A 13,500-nucleotide genomic window follows, 5' to 3' on the forward strand; every position below is an offset into this window, starting at 1 on the left:
TTTGCTCCTGCAGTTTAATTTTAATTTTTCATTTAAAATCAATGTGACTATTGAAATGAAATAAAGAGCTCATATGTAAACATGTATCTGTTTAATATTTTACTGGATCACATGTTTTCATTAAAGGTCAAAGGATCAAAGCTGAGTCAGCTGTTTAGTTGGCTCAATGATTAACATTGAACATTTGGCTGAAAAATAACTGCAGCCGTAGCATCACTGACTAAACTCATTCCAGTTGTCTTAATAGGAAAATAAGTAAAATCATTTCCAATAATTAGGGAGATATAGGTGCATCTGTTCATAATTCTCAAATGAGTAAAAGTTCTGAATATAAAAGCAGTAGAAGAATAAAAGATAAAATTCACAATGCCTTATTAATAAAGAATTGCAAATCAAGACCACAGTGAGATAAGCATCTCACACCTGTTTGAATGGCCCACATGGAAAAGACCAGAAACAACAGGTCCTGGTGAGGATGTGGAGAAAAGGTAACTCCCCTGCTCTGTTGATGGGAATGCACACTGGTCAGGCCGTATGGAAAGGAGTATGGAGGTGTTTCAAGGTAATAAATCTGAATCTGCCATTCAAGCCAGTAATTCCACTTGTAGGTATCTATCCAAAAAATTCAAAAGGAAACTTGCACTCTCGTGTTTATTAAGGTACTCTTTACTATAGCTAAAGTACGGAAACAACCTAAGTGCCCAAATACAGGTGAGTGGATCAAGAAATGGGGTATACGTCCATAAAGTGTTACTACTCAGTGATCAAAAAAGATAAACTCATGCCATTTATGATAACATGGATGGAGCTTGAAAGGATAATGCTAAGTGAAATAAGTCAGCAGAGAAAGATAAATGCCAGGTAGTGTCACTAATACGTGGAGTATAAAATTACTAAAATGATAGTGAGATAAAGACAAACTTAAAAATTAACCCTTGATAGCTGACTACAGAATTGAAACACTAAGCAGGGAGAGGGGCAGGAGAAGGGTAAGAGCAAAGAGAGAAGGAAGCACAATGGTCTATGATGGTAGAAGATAGGTCAGTTGGTGGCAGGCACACTAAATGCAGTAATGCTTGATTGGGGTACTCTTTACCATCTCAGTTAAAAATTAATTATTTAATTAAAAATAGTAAAACATCTGTCATCGGAGAAAGCACTCAATAAAGCAACATTGTAATGAAAAAATAGACTCCTACTGATGATGAAGGACTTTCTTCAGAGGATGCAGTTTTCTCAAATGATCCAATTTGGGGATCTACTTTATCTCCCTACCAGTCTCAGCACTGCAGTTTCTATAATTCACAGATTGACTGTTTCTGTTGTTTTTCAGAAAAGATCTGCTCTAAAGTATTTTGGAAAAGAATTGCATCCAATTGTCAACCCTGCATCTTCACTTTCAAGCAGTCAGGATTAAAAGATGTCCTGAGAAATACAATGGAAAAGATGAGCCAACAGGACATCCAAGATTATTGTTCAATCTATCACTCCATGTCAGGAGGAGGAATTTAGTACTACCAGGGAAAAAGCCCTGAGTACCTATTATCTCAGCAAGGTGTGTGAATGCTAACACATTTACCTATAAAAAAATGCTATTGTCTTTAGGACTGATCGATGAAGAGAAAATAAGTTTTTTCCCCCAGTGACATTACATGGAGATAATTCTTCAGCAAATCCATTCAGTCATTATACTCTCTCCTGCTCAGTCCCACTGAGCTAGGCAGTACCCGAAAATAAATAGAGCAGATTACTTTATGGCAAATTAAAGAGTCATGAAATTCACTAACATGTTCAGCTCCTCTTTAGTGTGGTTTGTTGTGTTATTAACTTTCATGGACTTTTTTTTTTTTTTTTTTTTTTTTTTTGTGGGACCCTCGCCAGCGGCCGGGGATCGAACCGTCACTGCAGAGGCTGGGGGCAGCCTCACAGCCCACCACTCAACCGCTGCACCACCAGGGGAGGCCCTCATGGACATTTTTAAAAAAAACACAAAAGCAAAAAGACTAGTATAATGGAGTGTACCCAATGTACTTCAACTATTTTCTACATATGGCCAAAGTTTTTTCTTCTTGCTGTACATTTTGAATTATTTTGAAGGAAAATCCTAAACATCATATATACATCTATATCTGCTTCCGTATCCCCAAGATATGAGGACTATTATCACATACTCAAAATTTCTTAATCTCATCAGATATCCAATTAGTGAAAGTCTTTTCCCAATTGTCAGGTTTGCTTTTTATAATTTGTTTATTTGAATAGAATCCTTTGGATCTTATGCTCACAATTGGCTTCTATATTTCTTAAGTCTTTTCAAAAATATAAGACCCCATCTTTGTCTTGAAACATCCCACAGATTTTTCCCATAGTGTTAAAAGCATCCCACAGTATCAGTTAACACGCTCTTGTTCTCTTGTAAATCCACAGACTAATTGGATTTTGGTATGCCTTTAGTTTTTTATTTCAGCCCCGTCTGATTGAAATTTAGCTGAACTCTCTCCCTCTACTCACTATCTACATCCCAGGTCTTTGGCCAACTTTGCAAACCAGTCATCAACATTCAGAGTTGATAAGAAAACAGTTCATGTACATAAAGACAAAACATGTAAACTGCTATTAAATTTGCCAAAACACTGAAGTACAATCACTGTAGCCAAAGATTCTGCCCAATTTAGAACAAAGCCAATCAAAGCTAAAGCTCGTTATACAAGGTTTCTTTATTCCACCTTTTGGGGTTCCGATGATGAGTTTCAGTGTGTGCAGTTCACATTCATCAGCAGGTAGAAAATTTACAAAGGATAAGAGAAAACAGAAAAGGAAATACCTGCATAGACACAGATGGGCAGGAGAGAGGCATTTTGCCAGGGCAAGGAGTGTTTGTTTACAATGTTCTATGAAAGTATCATGCAAATTATTGCCATGGAGCCAAGTTCATTTGGTCTTCTATGATTGATGATATTCTCTATCCCCACCTGATAATGATCTCTTCTAACCCTACCTCAGATTCCTGGAAACTTCCATAGCTGGGTTTAGGTTAAGAGTCATTAGTCATCCATACCCCTACTTCTGGGGAGACCTTATGAGACCTCCTATCCTAAATCTTTTAAACTCCAAAGAAAATGAAGCACACACACACTCTCTCTCAATACTTTTATCATCTGTGGCACACACTGGAGGACAAATATCATTTTAAGTGACTTTTTGTTTGAAATATTTTGTTTTGCTTTCTGCAGAAAACTTTATTTTTGTTGGACTATGCTATGATCTACAACACTGATAAACTGAATCCTTTTTTGAGCAGAACTGAAACATTTGCTTTTCCATGGTACCCTGAAATGAGTTTAGTAAGTTTTTGTAATGGCAACATATCTGTTTGCATCAATTCAGTAATGACAATTGGAACATGGTTGCTTGGAATACAATGTCATATTTTCAAATATGACTAGACTGCTTTAATGAATCTAAAATGACCTCAGGGACTTAAAAGAGAAAACAACCTGATACCTTGCTTTTAGAGTTCCAGGTCACCCCTCACAGAAACACAGCACATTTTGGAACCTCAAAGAGAAGAACTTACTGATAGATACAAGTACTACAGGCCAAGTCTGATGGTGAGAACCTGGAATGTTCCTGGGCCTTGAGAAGTCATTCACAAAGAGCTTAATCTGAGATTCCCTATGAGAAGTTCCAGCAAAGCAGATTTTTAAAATATACATGGTATATTTTGTTCTTAATCTACTTATGCTGAAGACCTGGCTATCAAAACCAGAACTAAATTACAAATGAGTTTGATTGTAACTATTTGGTAAAATTGGAGTGAATGTGGAGAAAGAAATGTTTCAGTGATAACTTTTTAGACATCAGATTTGCTTCCTCTTAATTGCTTTTGAGGTTTTTGCTGTTTTACTGTGAGTTGGACTTAGTCCTGAATTTTTCTAATAGCTGCCTAAGACTTTACAAACTAACACAGTTATAGGGCCTCAGTCCAAAAGAATGGCTCTTTTTTTTTTTAAGATTTATTTATACAAGAACTGGGGTACAGGCCAGAGTTGTGGGGGGTGAGAGGATCACCAGAGACAGAGTGGGGAACAAAACAGGCAGATTGACTGAAATACACTGCTGAGAGTAGCAGCAGGTGAATCTAGAGTGGTCTGCTGTGCCATGAGGGTTGCTCCCTCGCTGGCTGGCGATCAAACTATGTTGCAGAGGCTGCGGACAGCTTCATAGGTTGTGTCTTAACTCCTTGAGCCACCAGGGAGGCCCCAAGAGTGGCTCTTTTGTCCTCTAGGGAAAGAATTCACCAGAGAGCATTAGTTGTAGTTGAACCAGGCAAGACTTTATTGAAGAGACTCATGCATGAGGAAGCCAGTTTGGGACAGGAAAATATAATCTGGCTCCCCAAATGAGTTAGGAGGAGATATTTACAGGGTAAGTCCTCTAGACAAGGAGAGCAGCATCATATCTTCTTATGGGTTGGTTATGCCTGGGCATGCACAGATGGGTTTCATGCCAATTGTCTATGTGGGCTCTCAGCCTTCTCCCTCCAGGAGACTGAGATTATCAGAAGTCAGGATCTAATGTTCTTTATCTCTCTCATGATATCATGGTCAATCTGGTGGGCCAAGTTGTTTGGACAGGACTAGCCAGCCCCTGATTTAATCCACTTTCTCAAACAGAAGTTGGAACAACTCATCCTATCACCTTACAATCTCTTTTACATAGGCTGTCTTATTACCCCTGAGAGATTTTACTCCCTTTTTCTTAAGGGGATTTGGGGCTGAAGGTCTCTTCTTCTGTAGCTACATCCTGCTGGTCTGTCATTGACTTTATTCCTAGAAGAGAGAACATCTCTCACTGCCAGTTTTAGCAGGCAGTATGATGGCTGCCAACCTGGGGAGGGGTGGGATGGAACTCTTGCATCATTATCAACTCCTCAGGGAAATTTTGCAACCTGGAAGGTATAAACTTTGTCAACAGGGTCAGTGGACAGGGTACAAAGTCTAATGTAGGATGACAAAGCCCACATTTCATTGACCTCAGGCTCAAGACCAGTTTGAACATTGGCAGACCTCACTTTAGAGCCATCATGGTGATGGCTCTGAAGTTAACAAAACTCTCTATCTTTTAGAAAAGGATTTCGTTTTCAACTATTCCAAATCAAAAGTTTAGGGGAAAAAATAAGAAACATTACTTTGAAGCATCATAGCCAGACATAGAAAAAACTAACAAACTTAGGATGCAGTTTAATTTATAGTTAAAAACCAAAATATAAACAAATAATTGAGAGGTCCAGAAACTGACACCCTTCCCTATCAGTATTTACCTGAAATATGAATGGATTAATTGCCCAATCAAAGGGCTTAGATTCACAATTGGATAAGAAAATATGATCCAGGGGTTCTCCCTGATGGTGCAAGGGGTTGAGACCCAGCACTAGGAAGCTATCTGCAGCCACTGTAGCATGAGTTTGATGCCCGGCCAGGGAGGTGACCCACATTGTGCAGCAGACCTCTCCTATCTCGCCTGCTGCTCCCCTCAGTGGTGTATTTCAGTTGATCCTCCTGTTCTGTTCTCCCCACTCTGGTGAATCCTCTCACCACCCCGCCTCTGCATCTCTAGCCTGAACCCCAGCTCATGTATGCATACATGAATAAATCTTTAAAGAAAAAAATATGACCCAACTCACATTAGACCTAAGCACACACAGAGATTGAAAGTGAAAGGAGGGAAAAACATATTCCAAGCAAATAGTAACCAAAAGAGGGTATAAAATCACTATATAGCAAACAAAAATAGAATTTAAATCAAAAACTGTTACAAGAAACAAAAAGAACATTATATATTGATAAAAAGGATCAATTCACCAAAAAGACACATTTATAAACAAATTCACCAAACACCAGAACTCCAAAATACATAAAGCAAGCATTGACAGAAAAAGGGGGAGAATAGAAAGCTCTACAGCAACAGGAGACCACCATGGAATCTGTTTTGAGTCCACCTTACTTCTGCTCTATTGAAACTTTCAGGTAAAAATTAAACAGCCAGATTGAGCAATTTGGTGAGCAGTTTGAGCATAACAACAGATATCCTCCCTGAAGCCTGCTGCCTAGAAACTTCTCCTCACCATCATTGATAGACAGATGGACTCAGGAACCAATCCAGAGTTTCACAACAATTGGCCTTGACTCAGACCTCTTCCCTGGCTGAACCTTTCAAATACCCCTGGGCCCTGTCCCTGAGGAAACACACCTTGGTACTGTCCCTTAGAGATGGACCCAAATCATGATGTCCATGCTTAAATGAACACCTTCCCGATTAAAAAAAAAAATTAGATCAGAAATAATTTTCATTAATTAATTCCTTGGTCATGAAACAGAAGCTATTTGATTAAATCTGCTTAAGAAATATATCCACAGATGGTCTTCCTGGTGGCACAGGCAGTTGAGTGCCACTCTGTGAAGCTGTCTGCAGCCTCTGCAGTGCGGATTCGATCCTGGTCAGCCGGCGAGAATCCCACATGGGGCTACAGACCTCTCCTGTCTCACCCACTGCTCCCCTCAGCCGTGTATTTCGTCAGTCTGGCTGTTCTGTTCCCAGCTCTGTCTCTGGAGAATCCTCTCCCCTTCTCGCGCATCTGGCCTGTACCCCAGCTCTTATAGAAATAAAATAAATCTTTGAGGAAAAAAAAAGAAATATATCCACAGAAAATAGACTTAAGACTATAAACCACCTTTCCTGAGTCTACTCTTGTTTTTCGTAGACCTTTATTTCGAAGAGTTTTTGCACATTACAAACGAGTGAAAATGAACTAATGACTGCCTATATACAAAAATTAAATCAAAATGGATTACAGGCTCTATGTAAAACTTGAAATCATAAAACTCCTAGAAGAAAAAATAGAAGTGGATGACAGCTCTTTGAAATAGGTCTGGTGCTGATTCTATGAATCTGACACCAAAAGCAAAAGCAACAAAAACAAAGTGAACAGTAGGACTATATCAAATTAAAAGACTTTGGAATGGAAAATGAAACTATCATTATTTACATTAATATGCAAATTCCCTAAGAATTAGTTAAATACAAGTAATTCAAGCTAGTTTGTTTTCCTTATGACAAGTCTCCAGTATACATTGTGTATTTCTTTACTTAACCGCTATAGTAAGAATTTTCACAATGACTTTCCTTTCCCCTCATCTGCAATCCTGATAACCACTAAGTAGAGACTGGTATTTAGAAACCATGATGTTGGCTTTAGCTATACTCATTGTTCTGCGTTTTCATTGCTTTTAGGTCCTGGAGTACACAGACCTAGAAAATATGTTATGGTATAATTTAAAAAGATTTGAAATGGTGCGTTCCCAAAGGATTAGAATCTTCAAACTCTTACAAGATATAAAAAGACATGATGAATTGACTATATAGTGTGAGGAAGAGGAGAAGGATTTTCTGTCACAATTACACAGCCACTTCCACATCCATATTTCCATTTAATCTTTTGTTCTTATTTTGAACAGGAGATCAGTGGAGCAGGATCCCCATCCAAAATCTCAGGAAGCTAAGATTTCACTGGAAATGCTATTTCACTAGCATGATTAAGTTCCATGTAAACCAAAAGGTTAGCAACATTCTTTTATATTAATTAAATTTTTTCTTATATCATTGTAGTCCCCATAGTTCTCACTGGTGAGCCATCACCACATTCCCTTGTGTTCTTTCCTCCAAGTTTTAATTCCCCTCCCCGTCCTTTCCTGTGTGCCTCCTTTCTATGGTCAGCTTGCTAGTTTTGACTTTTTCTTGATCATTTGTTTGGTTTTTCTGTATTCCACACATAAGTGAGACCATTGGCATTTATCGTTTTCTTTCTGACTAATTTTGGCCAGCGTAATCCCATCCAGCTCCCTCCATGTTGCTGTAATTAGCATGAAGTTGTCTTTTTTGATTGCTGAGAAATAGTCCATTGTATAAATACACAACTTTTTGATCCAGCCACACATTTGGGGGCATTTTGGTTGTCTCCGTATCTTGGTGTTGCAAATAGTGCTGCAATGATCATAGGAGTTCAGGTTTCCTTATGAAGTAGTGGTTTGGGTCCTTTCAGCATATTCCTGGGAGAGCAATTGCTGAATCCACGTTTAGTGTTCTGAGCGATCTCCCCACAACTTCCCACAGTTGCTGATTCAGTTTACATCCCCACCAGCAGTGTAAGAGGGTTCCCTTATCTCCACACTCTTTCCAGCGTTTGTTGTTTCTGTTTTTTGAATGTGGGCCATTCTCACTGGAGTGAGGTGGCATCTCATTGTGGTTTTGATTTGCCTTTCCCTCATAACTACTGATGTTCAACACATTTTTTCATATGCCTCAATGTCATTTGCATTTCTTCTTTGGAGTGTATTCTTAGCTCTCCTGCCCATTTTTTGACTGGGTTGTTTGCTTTGTTTTTATTGAGTTGTATAAATTCTTTGTAGATCTGTGACATCAGTCCCTTATCAGTTGTATGGTGTGCAAATATGTTCTCCCATTCAGCAGGATGTCTCTTTGTTTTCATTACTGTCTCTTTTGATGCACAGAAACTTTTAGTTTGATGCAATCCCACTGTTTATCTTCTCCTCTGCTTTCCTTGCTTTTGGAGAAAATTCGTCAAAGATGTTTCTGAGGTTCATGTCATGGAGTGCTTTGCCTACATTTCTTCTATATATTTCATGGTGTCTGGTGTTACATTCAAGTTTTTATCCATTTTGAGTTGATCAAAATGTTAGCAATATTCTTTTTTAAAAAGCACAGAATCTTCTGTAATATCTACTTAAATGCAAAAGCAGAAGTGGAGGGTTATCACTTGGAAAGCAAGTGGTAATTTTTTACAGAGAATTTAAATACATTGATTTTATAAGGCTCTTGGAAACATCTGTAGTTATAGTCAGCTTTAAATAGAATGGTGTGATAAAGACCTGGTGTCTTTTTCCTGGCAACAAAATCTTACCCAATTTATTTATCCAAAACAGGCTGTTTGCCAAATGCCTGGATCACCACTCCTCATTGGCCTGGACAAACTCTGTAGTGATGTAGGGAGGTATTTATTTCAAAACAGTACATCAGATCTTATCTGTCGCAAAAATATGGCAGAAGTGAATTGCTTCATCTGTGGATCTGCAATGGTGAGTAGTGTCTCACCCTCTCTTCAGCATGCAAAGGAATTTTGAATTTTCTTTTTAATTTTCTGTTTTTCCTTGGTTTTTTTTTTTTTTTTTTGATATCTGTCTAAGACTAAAAGGGACACAAAAGTAGCTTTTTCTTTTCACATAATCACTTTCTCCAGTATTCATCAAGGGGATGCAAGAAATATAAGACATGCCAAAGCCAAGATGCTTCAAGGGAAACACTTTTCCCTTGTTTCTGTGACAAACAGCTCTCCTAATCCTTCCATGTGACTGCATGCAGAAACAGCAAGAAAGAGGTGATGTTCAGTGTGTTGGTGGGGCTTGGCTTTCATTCTTTTCTCTCAGCATCTGGAATTGGTGCTTTTCAGGGGTGTGGGTGACATTGTGAAGGAGGTCAGGAGGTAGATGATAGTGAAACATTCATTTTTGCCTTTTATTCAACACTATTTCCTACTTACAGGCAACCTTATTTGTCCATGTCACACAGTATAAGTTTTCATTCACCACATTCCTAAGACTATGTTCTTAGTTTTTTTCCTCCTGGAAAATTTGTGATGCATTGTCAAAATAGTTCTTCCTCTATGTCTATAGACCAGTCTTTGTAATTTTTCAACCAATCTATGAGATCTTCAATTCTTAATAGGTGAAGCCACTTAAACTTTAATTTTCAGTGAGGAAACCTCTAGCAGGTTAGTAGGGTTTTAACTGCATCTTTTATTGGAGTCAAATTACATGTCACACTGACTTCTCTGGAGTTGAGATAAAACCTCTCTTAAAACCAAAACAATATATTACTATTTGGTTTCTCAGTTTTTTTTTTTTTTATAGAGGCATGTTTTATTTATTTATTTGTTTGTTTGTTTATACATGCACTGGGTACAGTCAGAAGCGTGGGAGGGTGAGAGAATTCACCAGAGCCAGAGCAGGGAGCAGAGCAGGCAGAAGGACCGAAGTACACTGCTGAGGGGAGCAGCGGGCGGCAGGAGAGGTCTGCGCGCCATGTGGGACCCTCCTCCAGTGGCCGGGGAGCAGCCGGGGATCGAACTGGCGCCACAGAGGCCACAGGCAGCTTTGCAACCCAGCGCTCAACCGCTGTGCCACCGGGGAGGCCCGGTTTCTCATTATTTTTTATAGTGAATAGTTGTGTTACTAAAATGTCTATTTGTAGTTTTTATTCCCTCAAAACTCAGAATAACTGTCTCTTTTGAGTCTTAGAAACATGAATGTTTACCTAGAAAATTAGGCGATTCTAACATAAGTGATTTTCTATTCTTATTCATTAAAACTCCTAACTTTGATTTCTTGCTATTGATCAGGTGTGGGTTTTTTTTTTTATAAAGGGATTAAATAAATAATGCTTCTTAGAGTACACAGTAGTTTCTTATGAATTCTTAGCTGAACATATGCTAGTTCTAACCTAATAAATATAGAACTCCTCGAATTCACTCATGCATTACACTTTCAAGAATAGATTTTTCAGGCAAAATAATAACAAAATATTTGCAAAAAATAATAACAAAATAATAACAAAATATTTGGTTAATGGTTATTTTTCTTTCTTTTGTTTTGTTTTGTCTTCCAGCACACAATTTAATGATTCTCTGCAAATACCATAATCCAGTTTTAGAACATTTCCATCATTTCCCAAAATACAGCTGCATATCCTTGGTAATCAATCACCCTCCCACCCTTAGTCTGTTTTAGAACAGTAGACATTTTGAACTAATAAGTCATAAAAATGTAAGATCATAACATAAAAATAAAGTAAGAATAAGTACATAATTCCTGATAGCGGTGCTTATGAATACCTTTTATTTTGGTAAAGTTTATCTACTATAACCACCTACATTTTGAATATATTCTCTCAATGTAAAAAATTATTGGGAAGGGCTGATACATTTTATCTTTAATCAGGATAAATATGGTATATTTTATACTTGGCTGCAACTATTAATTTATTACTTTAACTATTAATTTAATATGTGGAATATAAAGTAACTAGTGACACCATTTGGTATTTATCTTTCTCCTTCTAATTTATGTCACTTAGCATTATTTCTTCAAGCTCCATCCATGTTACCTCAAAAGGCATGAATTTATCTTTCTTGATCTCTGAGTAATATTCTTCTTGATCTGCTCATTTGTATTTGGGTACTTAGGTTGTCTCCATAATTTAGGTATATTAAATAGTGATGCAATAAATATGGGAGCACAACTTCCTTTGGAAATTTTTTTTGCATTTTTTTGGTAGATGCATAGGAGTAGAATTACAGGGTTGAAGGCAGACCCACTTTTAATGTTTTGAGACACCATCTTACTGTTTTCCATAAGGGGTGGACCAGTTTGCATGTGTAGAAGATTCCCTTTTCTCCACATGCTCACCAGCAATTGTTCTTTCTGGTCTTTTCCATATGGGCCATTCAAACAGGTATAAGTGGTATCTCATACTCTTGATTTGCATTCTCTAATAATAAGTCTGAATGTTTTTTCATGTGCCTGCTGACCCTTGAATGTCTTCTTTTAGAAGAGTCTGTTTAACAAATGTTGGCGAGGTTGTGGAGAAAAAGGAACTCTCCTGCACTGTTGGTGGGAGTGCAAACTGGTCCAACCACTATGGAGAGCTGTGTGGAGATTTCTGGACCTACTAAACATAGAGCTTCCATATGATCCAGCAATTCCACTCCTAGGTATTTACCCAAAGGACATAGAAACATCAATTCCAAAGAACACCTGTACCCCTATGTTTATAGTAGCATTGTTTACAATAGCTAAGCTTTGGAAACAGCCCAAATGCCCAAAAATAGATGACTGGATCAAGAAGATGTGGTCCATATACACCATGGACTATTACTCAGCATTCAAAAAAGATAAACACATGCAATTTGCAGCAACATGGATGGCGCTGGAAGGGATCATGCTCAGCGAAATAAGCCAGAAAGAAAAAGAAAAATACCAGATGGTCTCACTCATAGCAGGAATCTAGAAAACTTAAATAAGGGACCAGGAAAATGAATAACTATAAGAAAGTAAAAATCAAAATCAACAAAAAACTATGAACCAGAGACACTTTTTGGGGGGTGGAGGGCGGGAGAGGAGGGATGGGGGTCAGAATGGGGGGGTTGCAATTGTATGGGGAATATAAAAATAAAATTTATTATAAAAAAAATAGAAGAGTCTGTTTAATTATTTTGCCCAATCTTTGATTGGTTATTTGCCTTGTTTTTGTAGAGTTCTAGCAGTTCTCTGTATATCTTCAATATCAGTTCTTTGTCAGATCTATGGTTTGCAAATATTTTCTCACCTGGAGGGTATTATCCTAAGAGAAGTGAGCCAGAAAGAGAAAGATTGACTCGATGGTTTCCACTTATGTTTGGATTCTAGAGAAAAAAAACCCAAAGGGTCAGACAGAGACAAACTGTGAGAGGTGCTACCTTGAAAGCAGCCCATAGACCTGAGACTTTTGAGAGAGGAGTGAGGGAGAATAAGAAGGGGAAGAGGGGCGCACATTAGACTAGGGTGGAGGAACATGGGTGCTTTGGTGGTGGGAAAACTATGGTGACCACACCTGAGGGAAGAAATACTGTATAGTAGGGGCCTCCCTGGTGGCAAAGGGGTTAAGACACAACCTATAATGCAGTCTGCATCCTCTCCAGCATGAGTCTGCAACCTCTCCAGCATGAGTTTGATTCCCAGGCGGCCAGGGAGCTACCCACATGGCACAGCAGACCTCCCCTGACTCACCTGCTGCTCCTCTCAGCAGTGTATTTTAGTCAGTCTGCCTGTTCTGTTCCCTACTCTGTCTCTTGTGACTCCTCTCACCCCTGCATCTCTGGCCTGTACCCCATTTCTTGTATGCATAAATAAATAAATCTAAAAAAAAAAGGAAATACTATATTGTGAGAAAACAAGCAAGGATGTTAAAAAGAAAAATACAAAAGAGTGGCTTCAAGTTGCCTGCTCCTGACCCCATCATGCCTTCATCTAGTTTAGAATTCAATATTGTCTAGATTCATTACATCATTTGGAGGCTGCAGAATTGTTATTTTCTAACTCTGAAAAGCTCTACAAAGAATAAAAGAATTAGCAAGGAGGAAGGAAGTGGATTTTCATAGAGCAATAACTTTTTTATGGATTGAAATAACCATCTGTAGGGTAAATGATTGAATGATTGTCAGGATTTTCTGCCCTCCCGCCATTAGGATTGATGATGGATCCCTGTGGTCCTGAATGCATGACCGATGGTGGGCACTTGGAGTAGAGTGTGGGCATACATAGGTGGGCACACCTGGGCTATGACTGGATGTAACGGCAGGAAAACACAGAGCAGGATCTCTATGACCCA

Source organism: Talpa occidentalis, unplaced genomic scaffold (assembly GCF_014898055.3).
Source record: "Talpa occidentalis isolate TD23 unplaced genomic scaffold, MPIMG_talOcc4v2.1 talOcc4.2, whole genome shotgun sequence".
NCBI lineage: Eukaryota > Metazoa > Chordata > Mammalia > Eulipotyphla > Talpidae > Talpa > Talpa occidentalis.